This window comes from Taudactylus pleione, unplaced genomic scaffold, assembly GCF_031769625.1.
Source record: "Taudactylus pleione unplaced genomic scaffold, aTauple2 ptg000398l, whole genome shotgun sequence".
Taxonomy (NCBI): domain Eukaryota; kingdom Metazoa; phylum Chordata; class Amphibia; order Anura; family Myobatrachidae; genus Taudactylus; species Taudactylus pleione.
The window spans coordinates 935232-956125 of record NW_028284800.1 but is presented as its reverse complement, the minus strand read 5'-3'; the positions used below and the strand labels follow the sequence as shown (position 1 = coordinate 956125).

Here is a 20894-nt window from a genome sequence, read left to right as displayed (position 1 = left end):
GAATCATGGCGCCCTGGTGTATCAGAATTTTTTCTACGGGACGCATGGGCCAAAAGTTTCTTATTGAGAAATTCAGCAAAAATTAAATGCAGTAAATTGTGCTTATATGTCACCCTTAGGTTAATCTATGTGGTGGATGACGGGGCTGCGCTGTTTTTTCCCACATATTTTTTGATTGGTAGCCATTAGCACTGGTTTGGCCTATCACGTTGACTAAAAATCATTATATTTGTTACTTGACCATCAACCCAAGGCACCCAGTTTGGGAACCACTGGTCTAGTGTGTACCAGCAATCTGTGACGATCCGGGGCAAAGGAAAATCGTCCCAACCATCTGCATGATTGCCGGTCATCCTAATGTGTACACGGGTTTACGGTGTAAAATAATTAGCAGGCTGGCTATATTTTTCCTTTACCACGGACAGACCATCGGTTGTGTTAGAGGATTTTGATTTACTGCGATACATACATTGCCGTCATTATCCAGCCCTTGTTTAATCATATTGAACTTTCTGTTTTCTCTTGGGTCATTCCCAATCCCAGCGCTGTACATCCAATTGCCATAATTACTGCACACATCATAGTCCACCTAGAAAAACAGGAGTAAACATTTGTTTATTGCTGCACATCCACATTTCTTCATGCAACCCAGTCATCGCATAGCAGGGAGTCACCCAACTAGAGGTTTTCCATAGGACATTCCATAGGCCACTTCAGGTATGTATAAATAATGAGAGCGAGAATGCTAGTTTTCTGGGGCACTCGTGTGTAATGTTATACAAATTAAAATATATCTTTATTAAGGTCATTTAAAATTATGTTTCTCTAGAAGAATATAGTTCAAGAAAAAATCTGATTCAATAAAAATTGGAAAGTTGCATTATGTGTCCTGGGAACGACATATAGCTGATTCCTGTCTATGTAGACATTCCATTCATTGCGTATGATTATTTTGAGTATTTTTAGAAAGGAATCACAAAAGTAAAACAAGGGAAAAGGTGAAAATCTTAATAAGCAATGATACAGAACTATTGTTCTCAAACAAGGTTCCCCTAGTGATCCATAGTACATATATACATTTATATTTCAATTTTGTATATATCTCTTTTATATGATCAGGTTCATATTGGTAATCTGAAACTGTTTGGGAATGTGTTAATGAATATCTAGACAATGGACTATTTGTCTGGTGCCAGGTTAATTTAAATATTTGTAATAATCCTCATTACTTCCACGTGAATAATGGTACATAGGAAAACATCTAAGTTAGTTTCACTGGTCTATAATTCTTTTTGACCAGAAAAATACAAATGTGTTACCCACAGCAGTATGTACCTGTGGTATGTTAACCATTATATGTCACAGGTTAACCATCCTTATATTGCACATTTATATAGCAAATGATGGACTATTCCACATTGATCACAAATAAATTATGAACTATTCCAAGATTAGCATGCATATGTGATACTCTTGTATTCCTGAAAATATAATAAGTCACCATGGTTACTGAGAGTTACAAAGTCGTCCACTAGTCCTAAACTAGTATTCATCCATAGTCCCTTCATATAGCAGACAGTGCAGTGTAACATACAATTCATCTATTCATCTAAGTCATCTATTTGTCCAAAAAAGATCATATGGTTTTAAACACTGGAAAATTGACAAAAAACAAATTGTTCAAATTGGTTACATTTATGCGTTTTAACCAATTTGTCTGAAAAAGAATTATAGACCAGAGAAACTAACTTAGATGTTTTCCTATGTACCATTACTCACGTGGAAGTAATGAGAATTATCAAATATTTAAATAAACCTGTCACCAAACAAATAGTCCATTGTCTAGATATTCATTTACACACTCCCAGTTTCAGATTACCAATATGAACCTGAACATATACAAAAGATGTATATGAAAATGAAATATAAATGTATGTACTATGGATCACTAGGGGAACCTTGTTTGAGAACAATTGTTCTATATCATTGCGTATTAAGATTGTCACCTTTTCCTTGTTTTACTTTTGCGATTCCTTTCTAAAAATACTCAAAATAATCATACGCAATGAATGTAATTTCTACATAGACAGGAATCGGCTATATGTCGTTCCAACGACACATAATGCAACTTTGCAATTTCTCTTGAATCATATTTTTTCTTGAACTATATTCTTCTAGAGAAACATAATTTTAAATTACTTTAATAAAAGTTATATTTTAATTCGTATAACAGTACACACAAGAGTGCCCCAGAAAAAGAGCCTTCTCTCCCTTATTATTTATACATAACCTCCTGGCTCTAGGGAGCACTGTCAACTAGAGCGATTTGCAACCCGGTATGGGCTCATATACGTAGTTTATGTTGGCTAACAATACATGATTACTAGATCAAACTTTTCTGTGCAGATTTCACTCTTTTTCTTTTGCAACTTCAGTTATATAAGGGTTATTTCCTTGTTGAATTATACCCGTCACCCTGCACCTTTTACTACGCATATTGCTTCATCTCTCCAGTCAACTATGTGTTCTGGCAGGATTTTTCATTTTGTTGCCCTGAGAATTACAAAACCAAAACCTGTTCTCCAAGTACAATGGTTTCTCATTGTAGAGCACAGTCTGTGTCATAGCCCATAGCTGCATAAACAAACTATTCTTTCTGATATGAAGCAGATTTGTAGATCATACAGAAGATCTTCTTTAAAAAAAAAATGTTTACATATTATAGGAGTATCTAGAAACCGTGCATGTATGTAGCAGGTGCACAGGAGTCAGCCACAGGTAGAATCAGTTCCCTATTTTTATTCTGGTATTTACACAGAAGTAACAGGCCCTAAGGCACGGACCGAGATATCCATTTCCCCATTTGTCATCATAAATGAGAGCTTGTGCATAATCTTTTATGAAATACAAGCACATGTGCTGGAGAAAAGCAGATGAGGTGTACATAAGTTCCCATACTGTGTCACCTATGGAAACGGTTGATAAGGAGGAGAGGAGAGATATCTAATTAATTTGGGGACACAGCACTGCATATCTTAACGGGTAAATGGGCCAGCACAGGAGTATAAGCACTAAATAGTTAAGTGTGAAGCTCTGCCCCCTCTAAGCCCTCCCACCTCCACTGGACCTCAGTTTTTGCCTAACAAAGCCAAAGAAGACGACACAGGACAGACAACTCAGAGGAAGGGATTTTACAATATATAAAAATCCAATTTCCTCTATCAAACAATCTGGGGGATACTGCATATCTTGACAATAGGACTTCCCAATGTAAGCCTAAAAGTGGGGGCAACCGTCCAGCAAAGCCGCACAGAGAAGTTTACGCCCAAAGCTGGCGTCATTGTAACCAAAAGGTTTGGAACTGGTAGAACTTTGTAAAATGACCATGTCGCCGCTCTGCACAACTGTTTCACTGAAGCACTGTGATGAACCACCCAAGAGTACCTCTGGCACGAGTAAAGTGAGCCCATAGGGAAGACCGAACAGACCTATCAGCCAATAGGTATGACTGGTGTATGGCAGAAATAATCCACCAAGCTATGGAATTCTTCAATGCCGGCCAACCCAGTTTGTGGGTATCAATGAAATGGAAGTTGTAAGGTCATTGTAAATACCTAGAGCACAAACTATATCAAACAACTCCAAGGACGAAGAAGGTGAGGAGGCTGCTCCCAGAAAGGCGGGAAGAACGATATCCTGATTCAAGTGAACATTCGAAACAAGCCATAGGGATGAAGGAAGGTTTCATTCAAAGGACCACCCGATCGGGGTGGAAACATCATGAAGGGAGGCTTACAGCCTAAAGCAGCCAACTCGCCAAGCCGAAGCAATGGCCAGGACGAAAATTACCTTCAAGGTGAGATACCTCAACTCCACTGTGTCCAGGGGCTCAAAGGGGGGTCTTTCAAGAGCCTCCAAGACCAAGTTATGATCCCATTAAGGAAGAGGACGATGATATGTGGTAGGTGAGCCAAGTGCTTTTGGAACAGTACAGACAAGGCTGACACCTGGCTCTTGAGGGAAGAAAGGTGAAGGCCTTTAGTCAACCCACCCTGAAGGAAAGCCAAGAGCCGTGGTAGTCGAAAAGTGGCTAGGGAAAACAATTGTCGCTTGCACCAAAAATATAGTTTCCAGATATGATGATAAATCTTGGAAGTAACCAGTTTAGGAACATGAATTATGGTCTGAGTTATTGGCCACGAAAACAATCGACCCCTGAGCATTTGGGATTCAAGAACCAAGCCTTCAAAGCCCGACAAGGTAAATTTGGGTTTAGGCCTGGTCCCTTATGACCAAGATCATCTTGGAGAGGAAGGCTGTAAGGGACGTTCGCCAGCATGTCATGAAGGCGGACAACGGGGCCAGGACAACGGGGCCAGTTTGGGGCAACAAGGATCTCAGGAAGACCCTCTCGTCGAACTCGTTGAAGAAACCAGGCCAGCATGGATATTGGTGGAAAGAGCAGAGACGCCTTCTTGAATTTTGCTAGAAAAAGATGTGGATTCAGCAGTTTTAAATTGAGAATTGGATGGAATTGCCTATACAACTTCCCCACAAAAAAAGAGGTGTGAGTAAACCCATTGACCTTCTTGGGAAGATGGAACCAGAACAATAATCTAAAAGAGAATGAACAGCTGACAGTAGAGTTGTATGTTTGGACAGGTCCTGAGGAAGACGAGTGACCATAAACCCTGTGGGCATGGGGCCTACCAGGTCCAGAATGTAACCTCTGGATACAATACCCCAAATCCAGAGATCTAAAGCGGACTGAAGCCAGACAAACCGCAACCTTATCAGACGGGCCCCTACCACTGGAGGATGGAGTTGGATACCCCAGGAGTCATGCAGTTGGCTTATGAAAGATATAAAAAAAAACAAGAGACATCTAAAAAATTCCCTACTCCAATAAACTAAATAAAAAACCGAGGTCCAGTGGATATGGGAGGGGTAGAAGGTGGCGGAGCTTCACACTTTTTAGTGCCTATACTCCTGTGCCAGCCTCTCTAATGGTGCATACACACGGTCAGATTTTTCCTTCAGATCTGAACGATAACGATTTAAAAATCGTTCAGTCGTTCATATCTTAAGGAAAATCTAACATATCTGACATGCCTGAACGATGGACAATGAACGATGCGCGTTCCCGTTTGTCAGATAACGATATCTGACATCTGATGTGTTTGCAGTCAGACTTGGACGATTCCATTCATTTTAATGCAGTCAAAAATCGTTCAAATCATTCAAAACTTTGGTAAAATCGTTCAATCGTTCATCTGACAAATCTGGCCGTGTGTATGCTCCATAACCATTCCCTAGATGTGCACTGTCCTCCAGATCGAATGATTGAGGAAAACACTGTATATTGTAAGTAGTTCTAAATATTACAAAATATCATAGGTTCATGTGCTTCAAACATGTTCAAATGAATATTGGATTGAACTTCAAGATTTGTTAAATTATATATACAAATAGTTACCTACTTTGAGTGGATAAACCTTTGCACAAAATTTAATTTTTTCTATCTTAATATAAATCTGTAGCTTACAGATGTGTCCACATACATCTATCCTCCGTGCACTATAAGTCGCATTACACATAACGTGTGAGCGCCGTGTGACTCGGCAGCACCGAGTATCTTTTTGTGCGACTTTTTCCCTTCAAATGCGTCTTATTCGCATAGTGATGCGGCATGCCTATATTCTGTGTGCAACTGCGGATGTATCTGCATGCAAAATGCTACGTTAACGTGTCAGCGGTTGTGACACTAACGTAGCGCTTTGCAAGCAAATGCACCCGCACATAGAATATAGGCATGCAGCGGCTTGTGCGTCCTATTTGCATAGCTGTGCGCATGAGACACATTTGCAGGGAAAAAAAGTTGCACGAAAAGATGCACAGCGCTACCGAGTCACACCACTGCATGATGCGACCAGAAAGGCTGTTTAACATGCAAGGAGGCTAGATGTATGAGGACACATTTGTATCTGCAAAGCCCTGATACTTTTCGCTTTATGGGATCAATTATAAATGGAGCAAGAGCTCTGAAAATTAGCATATCGCTGCAATATGGGATGTATTTTCGGGGCTATTTATTATTGTAGAAATGTCTGAAAAGAGCCCATCCCGACAAAAGCTAAAATGTAATGTGACAGCTTACGCAATCACTTTTCTTCCAGGTTGGGACCTAGACGAATGCGCGGCCATCGGTCCTCAATTGTGCAAGTGGTACTTCCGACACTTCAGGTCCCTCTCCAAAAAAATCTAAATCGTTACATGTAGTTTATAAGTTATGACTGTGCTAGGTGACAGGACTAACTTACAATAAGCTAAGCTTTTTGGAGTTCAGTAAATTGATTCAGATCACAGTCCCCATTGTGCGTAATGGAGATTGCCATTTTCACAATACCTCCTGTATTTGGCATTTGTGATATTGCCTGATAAAAAATGCAGGTAGAAATAATTTCCGCGTGAATTATTTTTTTTTTTTCATTTGGTTTTGGTGGGGGTGGGGGGTTACTTTAATAAATAGGCCTCTATGTCAAATGTTAGATAGCTGTAGTATTACTAACTAATAGCATGGTCTATAGAATGCGGATCTTGACCCTGGCAAAATGTGTAAACAGAGTAAAACAGAGTGATGACAGACTGATGAGCAAGCCCCTTGCAGAGGTAAGGTGAACAAGTATAGCGATTACAAACTAGTAAGACACTGTCCCAAAAATCAACTTTTCATTTCATTTCTTCAGCACAGTAACTTAAGGTGCATACACACTGGGCAACCTAGCGATTCACCAATAACGATCAACGATTGTTTAGAAATTTCCTGTCCTCACTGGTGGACAATGTCGTTCACTTCGTTCATTTTTAATGAACGATATTATGGCCGATTTTATAAACGATCCACGATAAACGATGTCGTCAACCGATATTGAAAGCCATTTGAATGGGACAATATTTCTTTAAAAGGTGTATATAATTTTTAATATAAATAAAAGTAGGTGGTGCTTATAAAAGTCAATAAAAAGCTGTCGGCCATTTCATAAAATTGCATTTATGCTCAGTGGCTAGTTCTGTAAGGTGTATACTTGCAGAACGTTGTTACTTTGCTAGTTTTCTGTAGTTTGTTATTGGCTTGCCAATTAAACAAGTGCTGATCATTATCTGTGGTGATGGATCTCGTGTAATGCTAGCATATGCTGGAGCTGTGCTACTCACTGATCGAGAGAGGTCTGAGAAGGGGAGTAGGCCTCGGTCATGCTGGATGAAAGAGTGGCTGCAGCAGAGAGAGTCTCTCTCTCATATGCCACTACTTTGGGAAATCCGGGAAAATAATCCAGATGATTTCCGGAACTACTTGAGAATGAATGATGCAACATTACAAGAATTGTTGGCCTTGGTTACACCTAATATTCAGAAGCAGGATACAAGGCTGCGGAGTGCAATACCTAGGGCTGAGAGGCTTATTGCAACTCTACGTTTTTTGGCAACTGGCAGATCTCTGCAAGATTTAAAGTTTGGTACATTGATATCACCCCAGGCTTTAGGTATTATCATACCTGAGACTTGCAAAGCTATATATACTGTCCTGAGGGCTAATTATTTTAAGGTAAGTCTAATCTACTTGTTTTAATGCTTGTAATTATGTAAACCAAAAGTAACAAAATGAACATAGGGGTTAAATCTATAAATTATATGTAATGTGTTTTTTCATAATGTTAGATTTCTGCTGGCCATGCACTGTATGCACCCTTCAATGGTACTATATGCTGCAGGGGCACTATTTGTTGTTGCAAAGATTGTAACCTGAAATTTTTATTTGATTTATTACTGGCAGCAATGATAATGCAATAATAATGCTGTCAAATGTATGCCCTCTTGTTGTGGTATATTTAATTTGACGTTATAAATATGTATTAAATAATTTTTTCTTTGTTTTAATATTTCAGTTTCCGTCTTCGGTGGAGGAGTGGCAAATAATCGCTAAAGAATTTGAACGAGGATGGCATTTTCCAAATTGTGGTGGGTCAATAGATGGTAAACATGTTCGTATAACTCCCCCTGGCAAAAGTGGATCCTTATTTTACAATTATAAAGGCTTCTTTAGTATTGTAATGATGGCAATAGTTGATACCAACAATGAATTTATTTACGTTGATGTGGGCAAGAATGGGAGGTCGTCTGATGGTGGCTCTTTCCGGCAGACAGTTTTCTATGACAGACTAATGTCAAATAAATTAAAATTGCCTTCATCATCAAAATGTACATGCACGGTATACTAACCCAGTGGTTATTTCCAAACGAATCCTCCACCAGGATAAACTTGCGGTGAAGGTGCATTGGGTACTGTAGCTAACACTACCGTCAGGAGGCTATTGAATGTTGTTTGAGTATGCCAGGATTAAGTATCAGAAAATTGCATAGCATATATCAATATCTATCATTTATTTAATTTAACTAATCAATATGTATGGCAAAAGTAAAGACAAAACAAAATTAATTTAGTTTTTTCTTCAGTTTTATGTAGAAAACAAAGATTATAACTATATAATATACATACATTATGTATTCATTAACCTTTACAAGGCAAAAGAGTGTGTCTGGAGCAAAGAATTCCAACTGAGCCATTGAAAAAAGACAATGAGACAAATACTTTGGTACACTACAGAACAAAAAAAGGGATGTCAACATTAACCTGCTTCAAGGAACAGATGCCCAATGTATTGACGGTATGCAAAAATAAGCTCAACAAGCTCTAGAAACATTGAGCAAATGACATATAGTAGCCATCACTATGTCTGACTGACCATTCTTCAACAAAATAGGAAAAACAACAAAATAAACAGAGTGAGTTTTTTTTAAAACAATTTTAAAAAACGCAAAAAAAAAACAAATTAAGCTTTATAAAAAACATTGTCACCATGAAGAGTGGAATTAGCACTCTGCCAAGCGTTCGAGACTACGCTGGCTGAGGTACTTTGGAAGGGAGGTGTTGGTGTTTGGCTCCGCGAATCATAATAGGGGAAGGGATTTGATAGAGGAGGATTTTGTACAGGGGGCAATGCGGTTATATGTTGTGGGATAGGGACAATGCCAGAGGCAGATTGGATGGACTTTTGTATTGGATCTATGGCGATGGCACTTGTCATTTTCAAATCGCTTTGATAGGCATGTACCATCGCCATATAAACAATACGTTTAAAAGGCAGTACCTGTTCAGGTGGAAGGCACAGTATTTCACCGGCAATATTTTGCCCAAAGATTGTATTTGAATCAGGGGGATTCCGAATCAACTCCTCTGCTTGTTTTAAAAAACACTCACTACGTGAAATAGCACAGGTGGATGCCTTGGAAGACATCTTCTTCTTTGGTGGAGCTTCAGACGGCTTCGTCATAGCCACAAATTCCACCTCTGTGTGCTCACTGGACAGAGGTTCACAGGCAACATGTGCAGTCATGACCTTAATAGTAAATACAAAAAAAATCAATAAAAAAAAAAAAACGAGAGAAAAAAAAAAAAAAAAAATACCTTAGCCGGACTGTCCATTTCCTGTGCGACCACATCAGGGGAATGCGGCTCCAGGGTACATCTGGACTTATTCTTTGGCTCTTTTTCCAATGTGAACAGGAGCAAATCGTGATACCACAGTGAAGGCTTTTTTATGTCATCGACCCCTGCTCCAGATCGTTTAGCTTCAATATACTTATTGTGTTCCTACTTGAATACCGTCCGTAGATTCTGGATACGGTCCTTCACCCATTCAATATCCACTTCACTATCAAGCTCTTCACTATACTTCATAATGTGCTCCAGTGCCTTATTTTTTTTCACCCGATTGGAGTATTCTTTAGACCCAATCTTCCAGAGGCACTCGTTTGACCGGTAAAGGTCAATGAATCCAGTCCAGAAAGTTTTATTTTTTGATCCAGACATTTCTGAAAAAAATTCAAAATTGGGACCCAGTTAATAATCCCCTTCGACTGTCCACCCCAGTACTTTATCCCCACATGCAACATGTCCCCCTAGTGCATTATCCCCACATGCAGCATGTCCCCCTAGTGCATTATCCCCACATGCAACATGTCCCCCTAGTGCATTATCCCCACATGCAGCATGTCCCCCTAGTGCAATATCCCCACATGCAACATGTCCCCCTAGTGCATTATCCCCACATGCAGCATGTCCCCCTAGTGCAATATCCCCACATGCAACATGTCCCCCTAGTGCATTATCCTCACATGCAACATGTCCCCCTAGTGCATTATCCCCACATGCAACATGTCCCCCTAGTGCATTATCCCCACATGCAACATGTCCCCCTAGTGCATTATCCCCACATGCAACATTTCCCCCTAGTGCATTATCCCCACATGCAACATGTCCCCCTAGTGCATTATCCCCACATGCAACATGTCCCCCTAGTGCATTATCCCCACATGCAACATGTCCCCCTAGTGCATTATCCCCCCATGCAGCATGTCCCCTTAGTAATGTTTGCAAGAAGACACCCGGAAAATAGGCCAAACGAAAGCACCTTAAACATTGGTGGACAGTGGGGTCTTCTTTACTTACCTCTGGTAACTTTATGACAGAGCAAATAAATATTTCCTGCTTCCAGCGTTCAGCTCTTCCAGCGTTCAGCTCTACCAGCTCTGCAAAAAAAACAAGATGGAGGAAAGGGAGTTTCCTGGGAGTGGCAATAAACCAAAAACATCGTTTATCGTTTTCTAAAATACAGACCGATATGAATGAAATACACAACGATATCGTTCAAATCGGCCTGCATGTACTGGCGATAAATGACACAGATAAACGACAAACGGGAGCGCGCAATCTCGTGATCGGTCATCGTTTTTTGCAAAAAACCACGATTTTTTAAACGATTGAACGATAACAATATCTTTATCGTTAAATTGGTCACAAAATCGCCCAGTGTGTATGCACCTTTACTGTATATGTAAATCTATAGATCAGTTAGAGGAAATGGAAAGTAAGTAAAGTGCTGCCACAAAAAGTGAGATAGAACTGTTCCAAGCCACACTAATGCACATGAGCCAGCACTCCGTAATCTTCTAGTACGGCGCTACCCTGGGCTCCATTGGCCACGTAACAGTGTGTTTAGCATTTTATGGGCAACAAAGGAAGAAATAAATCCACTTTCGAAAAAGTCAAAAACAATTTTTTTTTATAGAATTAGAATATAATACAATATTTACAGGAACAATAAATACAGTATTTACACACACCCCTTTAAACATATGCAGGCATTACAAGCAAAACAAACAATATATTGTAATTCTTTTCTTACCAGCAAATATTCAAACCATTCAGCACCCATTCTCCAGTCAATGCCAAGGTCCTTGGTGAGAAAGCTGGCCACATTCTGGCGCCCCCGGTTTAACATAAAACCAGTCATGGCCAGTTCACGCATGCTAGCATCAACAAAAGGAACCCCGGTACGTCCTTCTATGATGACGAATAGCACAAGACCGCTGTCAGTTATAAGCATACAATTCTTAGCATCTGTATGTGATGGGAGGAAGAGAATCAAGCAAGGAACTGACCTTTCCAGGCATCAAATAGCTGCAGATCTTTCTTCCAGGGAACCTCTTTATCCTGAAGACCTAAATATTTGGAGAGGTCGCTGTAAGAGGGCAATTAATGTAGCAACAACGTTCCACGCACTACAATAGTGTGGGTTATGCGGGCAGGTAGTTATGGGAGGGAATAGTAAACAAGGAAACTGTGTTAAAACAATCTAAGATCACTTCCGGTGGGGCAGCGCACATGGAGTGGCCGCGTTTTAGGAGCGCTCCGGGTTAGGATGCCAGAACAGGTGGAGGGAGCTTTTTTTTCCCCCCTGGCCGTGCCCTGTGAGCAGGACGCCGGCTGATCACCTGATGGTCAAGTCCGGCTGCGTGGTGGAGCTCGTGGAGGTGGTTGATCCCCCGGAGTCTGGCCCGACTTGGGGGCCGTTGTGCAAGCCGGAGAGAGCCTGCCTTAGAGAGCCGGGGGCAATAAGAGAGGCCCCTAGAAGGAGGTGATCCTCCCCGTCCGAGCAAGACAGCAGAGGATGTAGAGGGTAGGCCCCGCTGGTGGGGACGGCGGCACTTTAGCATCAGCCTGGCAGGGTAAACTGAGCACCAAGCAGCGCATGAGGTGGAGAAAGCACACCACGAGGCGAACACGGTGTCTGGTACCAAGCAAATTAGTGGCAGAAGAAGGCGCTTCTGAGCGGCAGTTGCTATGGGGAACATTTTTTTCCATATGAAAACCAGCTTGGTAACGTATGTCTGATTTATTAATGCACAGATCAGTGACTCTCAATGAAGGTTGTTCATAGTTACAAAGCTTGTTTGGCAGAGGAGGTCTAACCTATTAATGTACAAAATGACTGTTGGTAGTGACTAGGAGGACTGGGCCAATCCGCATCTCACCTTGTTGCAATCTCGATTATAACATATAACCCGCTCCCGATCTAAAGCGGGTTTGCACGACCGGGAGCAAAACCCCAGGTGGAAGGGGTGTGAGTTTCGGCTGTGGTCATCTGTATTCAAGGTTAAACTCAAGGGAAAGATCCCTGGGATTTGGCTCCAAGTGACCATCTGGTATTTGTCAATTAGTCACTCTCCCCGGAGCCATTAGGAATATAACTCATAACCCACACCCCAAGTGTTGGAAGCTTGAATCATCAGGAGAAAAACCAGGGGTGGTGGGGGTATAAGCCTATGTATCCGGGTATCTGAGGCACCCCTGTAAGGATTAATAATCAGATTGTGACTCTAAGGGGCGCATGCATATGGTGAGAGTGTTGCACATAGCCCGGTAGTGTCTGGGCCTACTGAATCTCATGGGATGAGATAAGACTTATTCTCATGTGTACTAACTTTAGCATGCGGATTTGATCAACAGAATATACAGTGCTTATTGCAGGGATTGGGAACCTCAGGCCCGGGGGCCGTATAAGGCCCCCAGAATCATTTGGTCAGGACCTTGGAAGCTTTATTCTGCTAGCCACATCTGGGTGGGTAAAACAACTCAAGCTTCCCCTGCTCGGCAATATTCACGAGATGCTACACACGCTAACACTCCCATACGAATCCAAGAAGGGTCCCCAAAAGGGGGAAATATGACCCAAAATATTTTGCCTTCTATAGATAAGTAACTTGATCATATTCAAGCCTCCCTTGACTCAGCCCTGGCAAGAATTGCTGAGAATACCTGCAAAATAGAAACCCTAGAACAGCGGGTGAGTGACTTGGAGGATGATGCCATAATGGCACACAATACTACTGAAGAATATGGCACAGAAACATACCAATCTCAGGTGCACAACTCCAAATTATTAATAATATATAAATGCAATAAAATATTGCAATCAATAGAGGTTTTTTAGCATAATCATGGCCAAGGTTATGGGCCTACCCACTATATCCAGGTAACCTCTTTAGGGTAGGTCCCTAACATACTAGGGTTCAAATCCAGAGCGCTGGACCCCCCCAAACTGGCCCAGCTAAGCCGCCCCAGGGCACCGCCATAGTAAGAAAAGTGCAGTGTAAAAGAGATAGTTAAGAGCAGCTGCAGCTGCATATAAAGAATGCAGTCTACTGCGCATGCGAAGTAGACTCCGGGCACACTCTAGTGCTCGAAGTCTACTAAGGCTACGGTGGCTGGCTAGCCGCGTCAGTCAGCTGCCGGCCACCAGGGAGAGACGAGGGGGCCCCGCACAGGGAGTGCACACGGCCCCATCCTCTCTTAAGACGCCCCTGGGAGACCCTGTTAAGTATGAACAAACAATTAGGGATGTATAAAAAAGGAATACCATCCAGCATTCAATGTTCACTCCTTGGGGTTCAGACGGAAGTTCTGGGAGTGCATCAGGATATTCCAGTGAGTGAGATCCCCCACCCCATCAGCAGTGCTAAGAACTTTTTTGTGAGTTGTCTTAGGGACAACTCTTATTTATTTTTTTAAAATATTTGCATTATAACCTATTTGTCATTTTATTAATATTTTTTGTAACTAAGCCTTGAAAATATATTTTGGATTAAACACATTTAATCTAGCATATTCTCCGTGATTCGTATTGAACTTGCGTGCCTGGATAGGCCCATGCTACATATTTGTGTGTAATTTGAATGTGATTTATTATTAATCTGTTGGGAGATCGCAGACCTCCGGAGAACAGTGGCAGAAGAACCGTGTATTTTGGTAAGTAACCGCGGTGCGCCGGTGTCACAACTAGCTGATCCAGATTGTTGTATCTGCGAGTCAGCCCGGGTTCGTGACAAACTATCTGGTCACAATATGGTTCATGGTTTAATGTTGATCTTGAAGATTGTGTTTTAATAAGGGGTTATAAAAGGGATAAGAATGTTTCACTTAAAATTAAGATATGGAGGCATGGGCAAGATAGTGTAGGCCTCTTGGGCAATTACAGGGAATCTAGGCTGAACAATTTGCTTCATTATTGTGTTGAGGACTATGTTGAACTTGTGGAATCGTGTTTAGTGTGGGGTTATAACTATGAGAGTAGGTCTTATACCTCTGTATTATATAATGGTTTTGCCCCGACAGGGGACAATATGAAAATGTGGCTCACAATAATGAATTATATTACAAAATTGGGAGTGATGGGTTATGACAAGTTAAGTTAGTTTGGTGAATTTTGGTTTAGGAAAATAAAGAAAAGGAGGAATTGCACTCATAAGTTTATATGGTAATAAGGGTAATAGAGTTTACACTTATAGGCTAATGGAAATATTAATGACAGAGGTAGTTAAGAGGGAGAGGGAGAATTTTCCTCTTCTTTTGCCTGCCCTCCTTCCTCTTTCCTTCTCTCCCTTGGGCTAGACATCGGCGGAGGGATGTGTTGGGATACGGATGGTTTATTCATTTAAGATAACCTCATGGAATGTGGGGGGTTTAAATACCCCAGTAAAAAGGAAAAGGGTTGTGGAACATCTTAAGAGAAATGGGTCAAGATATCGCTTTTTTACAAGAAACCCATTGGCAGAAGGGAAGTGAAGCTAAGCTTAAAGCCCATTGGATTGGGGAAAGTATAGCAGCGAGCCTTAACTCTTAGGGGGCCTATCCATTAGCAGATAAATTGAACAACTGAACGATATAGATCGCTGCAGAGAAAAAAATCAAGACCATCGGGCTTGCGACGAGACCCTTGTGGTAGGGCCTCTTTCCGGCAAGCTCCAGAGAGATTTCGGCTCTCACAGAGCCGAAATCTCTTCCACTGACATCACTCGTGATGTCACTGGGACCGCCCCCAAACGGAGGCGCTCACATGGGAACGCCTCCGTTTGGGCAGCCACTCCCCCGGCCCGCCCACCAAAGGGGGCGTGCTGTCACTCAACATCGACAGCACGCCCCTTTGGTACGAGACCCGGAGCGACGGTTTGCCCGTCGCTATCTGGGTCTCGCGCATGCGCACGACGGAGCCGGCTCCATCATGCGCATGCGCACTGGGCCACCATCGACCCGCTTGCGAGCGCATAGCGCTCGCGAGCGGGTCTGAATCAGGCCCAGAGTTCCAAGAGGACAATAGGGAGCACATAGAGGAACCAATATTATTTTGGGAGACTTCAAAGTCAGTAATTAGAAGTCACATTATGTCATATATTTATAACTATAGGAAAAAATATAGACATAAGTACTAATTATTGAGTAGTGCGGTATCAGAGAGCTTTAGGACGTATACCGCAGATCCTTCAGAAACAACCTTTGGAGAATATAAACAGAATAGACTTCTACTGGAAAGCCACTTACTTGCACAGGTGAAGATTGCATTGGATTACACAAAGAACCCGTTTTTATATATGGGGAAATAGACCAGGCAAACTTCTGGCATCGCTAGCCAGATCTCAGAAACAAAGGAATTACATAGAGATATAGGACACAGAGAAAAATAGGAAAACAACAAATAATGAAGAAATTGTGCAGTTATTTCATAGATTTTACTCAAGATTATACACTGCCTCTACTCAGGATGAGGATTTAATGAATCATTTAATATCAAAGGCCCACCTGCCAAAATTATCTCAGGTACATAAAGATATGTTCAATTCAGATATATCAATAGAAGAGGTTCAGGAGGCGTTGGCGGGACTACAACTGAACAAGGTTCCTGGCCCGAATGGGCTAGCGCCAGAGTACTATAAAATATTACAGCAAGAGATACCAATTTTGTTTGATTTAATATACAAAGCAAAAAAACATTGAATTTGTCTCAAGTAAGTGAAAAATTTGAAGGCATAAATTTTGGGGGATTGGCATTCATTCACGTTCAATATTATACAAATAGGGTAATGCAAGAGTTTAATGAGAGAGACTGGGACAACAAATTAGACAGATTGTTGTAACAAGGGGTTCCGAAACAAGAAGCAATATCATTATATTATGCATACATACGTCCACAAATAGACTATAATGAAGTCACGATGGGGCTAATTAAATGAAGGGAATATTTTCCCCAATTCTCAGTGAATATATTAATAGGGGCACTGAAGCAATCTTTAAGACTACTCCCTATCCCAACATATGGGGAAATGTTCTATAAAATTATCATAGAGCATATTGATCACCGCAGAGACGCAGTGAAATAGGACTAACTCCCTCGAGCAACTGCCCGAAATGTGGGGCCAGGAATGCAGATCTCTTCCACTGTTTGTGGGACTGTTATGTTATTAAGCGTTTCTGGAAAGGAGTAGGGGGGGTTTGTGGGTCGGTATGTGGAAAGAGGTTTTCAGTTATCCACAGAATGGGCTATACTGGGTATAAGGCCGTCTGGCAGCAGAAATGCATTGGGGAAACGAAAATTATTAATGTTGAGCTCGGCAGTGGCTTGGAAAACGGTACTACAAGTATGGGCCCACTCAGATAAACCCACTATGACTCTGTTCCTTGACAAGTTATATTTTTTGTTCCGAATGGACTGGGTACAGTCAACAATTCAAAAGGAAATATAAAGAGAGAGAGAAGGGGTAGAAAGGAGGAGAGAAAGAAGAAAAAAAAAAAATACTTATTTTTATTTTTATTTAATCATTATTTTTTTTTTGGGGGGGGGGGGGTATTTAAGCAGGAGGCGGCCTCGCCATGTCCTGTCGCACAAGGGTCTAATTTAGTAGTACTTTGGATACTGGAGCTATATTCACAGTAAATATTGTCTTAGTATATCATTGTCAAATACCCAGTATATTCACATATATTGTTGTATATGTATGTTGTTATGCTGAGGGTGTCACGTCTGAGGGTTGGAACAGAAGTGGGAGGCTGAAATGGAGGATGATGGACCCGAAGGCGAGGACAGGAATGCAATGTCTTTATTAGGAATGAGAACTGGAGATAATTATACTGTATAGATGAGCAGAATCGGGTTGGGACAGATGATTCTGGATTGTTGAGTTGGGCCGGAGTGACCGGTAATGCTGTACTGAAGAGCTGGATTACTTTGAGTCCAATGTTGGATGCGACAGATGGTTGGAGGTATCGGCTGGAACCGTGCCTCGGTGGTAAAACCAGACTGGTGTGCAAGATGGTAAAGGAGACTTGTTTACCAGATATAGGAACTGGATAGAACAGACTGGGGGCCTGATTCAGCAAGGATCGAAACTGCGATTATGCCCACAATCAGCCAATTGTTGCGTTCTGCGAATGCATCGCAGTCACTAGGCAGACCCACCGCAGAGCAATTGATAGGTAGTATGGTTTGGGTGTGGTGAAGAGAGACCGGGGTGGGGGGGTGTCGTCAAAATGAAGGCGTGCCAATGCCGTTGCATGGACATGCATAAAATTATCCACTGCGATGCCATACGCAGCTTGTGTACTGACTGCGTGCAATGAGGTGGTCAGAGCTTGTGCAAGTGTGCGTGAGGCTGCGATTGTACTCGATATTACCGATTGTTTTGCAGTCTTGCTAAGTATTACGGATGTGTGTAAGGTAAGGTGGGTGTCCTTATGTAGTGCTGCGACAGCATAGTTGTCACAGAGGATTAGCATATCTTCACAGTGAGACTGTGCGTAATCGCTATTGCGATCTGTACTAAATCAGACCCTGGGACCGTTCAGATACAAAATACCTGTGCTCAGTACTGAACTGTAACTTCAGCAAGAAGCAACATTGGCCCTCATTCAGAGCCGTACGCTCTGAGCAGAGCGCACGCTCCGTCGTGCGCATGCTCAGTCCAGAACATCGACCCACTTGCGAGCGGACAGCCGCTCGCGAGTGGGTCTGAATCAGGCCCATTGTACTGGCAAAGGAGGACAGTCTGGAAATGGAATTTATAGGGGAGCATCCCCAGGGATTGGATGCTGTGATCAGCTGGTCTGGGAGCAGCACTCTGAGTGGAGGAAGAGCATCAGGTAACAGAGTCCAACATGGCTGCGCCCACACTGTTGTTCTGGAGGGAACTCTGGCGTGCAGCCTGAGCAGACCTCTGTGCTATCCTGGAGTGATGGTCAGCATGAGCGGACCTCAATTCCAGCCTGGACAGGCACCGGAGTGGTAAGAAAGTGGTTTTAATAGTCCAGAGCGTGACGGAGGGATGGTAAAACATGGACATTTGCATGATGCATGCGCGATTTGCAAGCGATTGCACGATAACGACATCGTTATCGTGCAATCGCTTGTTTAAATCACTTAGTGGATACCCCCCATTACAAAACAATCTTTCAACATAAGCAAAATATGACACAAACAAGAAGGACGGACAACAAATCAGATGTTTTCACAGCACAGAGACAATGGAGAAACTTACGTCTTGCGTTCTTCTCCATAGTATAGATTCAAAGCTTATGTATAGACACAACATATTCTCGTACATGGAAAATTGTTCTCCAAGTGAGTATGGAAATACCAAACAAGCCATCTACAGTAATAGCCCATCTTACCTCTCAGAAAGAATATTCTTCTGCCATACTTCAGAGCTACGAAACGGAAGTAATCTCGCCACAAAAGCTCAAAGATAACCCTAAATATAAATATATATATATAAATAAATAAATAAATTAGATAATATTTTACAGCAGTGAAAAATAAAAGCTTGCAATATGGGTTCCAAAAGTTTTCCTATTTCTTCTAAGCAAACAGAAAGCAATCATAATATCTTATGTAGCCAATTCCTCTAATTGGACCAACCGCAGGTTGTTTAATTCCACGGACTCCTGTTCCCAGGAATTGTTATCTGAGCGATTTAGGTGTATTTTGTTACACCCACATCTTCTGGTACGCCATTAACCTTACCATCGTTATGGTGAATTTGTTTTATTCTGACGTTTATTCATAAATTAAATGATAATGCACTACGATGGTCCTTCTCTCTCTTTTCATATGAACGGATGTGTTATGGGAGTTTGAAGATTATTGTGAACAAGGCGTTTTGAATACTTGAAGGACACCCTCCATTCTTGTACAGGAACTTTTATTGTTTATATGACAAGACTGAACACCTTCTTCTTGGGACACTGATTTATATTACTATTTAAGCAATATTCCCTTTGTTGATATTCGTTATCCTGTGCGCATAGGTGAGAAATCTTTTATATATTTTTGGGGGTACATTTATAGGGATTACCCCTTGACACCGATTGCTGCATTTTCGTGACGCGCGGGTTCTCATATTTCTTTTTATTCTTATGTAGCCATAAAACATCATATGAGGGTACGTTCAACACACACACACACACACACACACAGATCCCAGACACCTTAGAGAAAACAAAAAATTCAAACATGAAGTTATTTGATGTAATTAGCCTCTAAGAACACTAACAGACCTACTGTATATTCTTACAGCAGTAATCCGTACCTCAGTACAGTGCGAGAACCACTATCCAAACCTTTGGCCTAATGTTAATAGCCTGTGGGTTGTACAAAGTGTTGAGATTTCAGAAATGTAGCCGCAATATTTAAAAGCTGCAATTATAAAAAAAAATTAGTAATACTGGGTTGGTTTTTGCATATTTTTTTAAATTGACAAAATCTCTACACTTTTGTAAACCCCTCAGGCTATTACATTTGGCTGCTGAAGTTTATAAAGCGCTGAGACCAAGCTACCAGTAAGAGATTATGTGGGGGACCCATAAATAACATTGTTACAAAAAGGAAAATGTAATAAAAGGGAGGAATTAATTACTTTATATTTCTTACCAGCATGTACTTTGATTTGCGGTTCGTTCTCTCTCATATTTGCTCACAAATATATCTGGTAGATATACAGCCAATGCAAGCCTGAAATACAGTAAGAGATGGGATAGGTGTGTGGTAACACAAGCCATGAATTTTATTTCCAATGATTCTCAGTGTGTGGTGAGGGAGGTGCGGGTAACCTACCCTAGTTATGGATTGCTCTGACTCCCTTATAGGTAACCCTATGCGGCTATACACGCGCCGATTCTCATACCAGACTTATTGTAGTGTGTTCTACTTGTGTGTGGTATAATGGATCGACAGTAAATTGATCGACACCACACTGTTGACAGGCAATAGGTCGACATGGTCAAAAAGTAGATTGCCACATGGTCGACAGGGTTAAAGGGTCGATGGGTTCAAGTGGTCAACACACAAATGGTCGACATTTGTTTTTGGTTTTGTAATTTAGCCCTAATCCCTAAACTGGGGACACACCACAGTGGGCGATATATCGGGCATTCACTCAAACGACTGATATATTGCGAGCGCGTCGGCGGATGTTTACCCCCGATATGTCTGTGAACGACCTTGATGATCGTCTGTACGGAATCAGTATGATTTACCGCCGGCCGCACCTAACCCTCCCTTAGGGGTGCCCAACCCTAACCTCCCCCCCAAGTGCCTAACCCTAACCCCCCTCTAAGTGCCTAAACCTAACCCCCCCCTTTCCCCACTGCCTAAACCTAAGTCCCCCGG

The 20894-nt window shown here is 41.8% G+C and overlaps 1 protein-coding gene and 1 pseudogene across 2 annotated transcripts in view; one reads left to right on the top strand and one right to left on the bottom strand.

Annotated features, from left to right (window-relative positions):
• LOC148506661 (cryptochrome DASH-like) overlaps positions 1-20894 on the bottom strand; it is a 57812-nt pseudogene that overhangs the window by 10180 nt on the left and 26738 nt on the right. The window contains exons 9-13 of the transcript XR_015869759.1: positions 20157-20237; positions 18899-18978; positions 11563-11622; positions 11307-11464; positions 470-589 (exon numbers count right to left, since the gene is read on the bottom strand). The product of XR_015869759.1 is annotated as a cryptochrome DASH-like (transcript). The remainder of the gene's footprint in view (positions 1-469; positions 590-11306; positions 11465-11562; positions 11623-18898; positions 18979-20156; positions 20238-20894) is intronic.
• Positions 7946-20894, top strand: part of LOC148506659 (mitogen-activated protein kinase kinase kinase 3-like) — a 223137-nt gene continuing 210188 nt past the window's right edge. The window contains exon 1 of the mRNA XM_088446422.1: positions 7946-8019. The gene's annotated coding sequence lies outside the window, so the exon portion shown is untranslated. The remainder of the gene's footprint in view (positions 8020-20894) is intronic.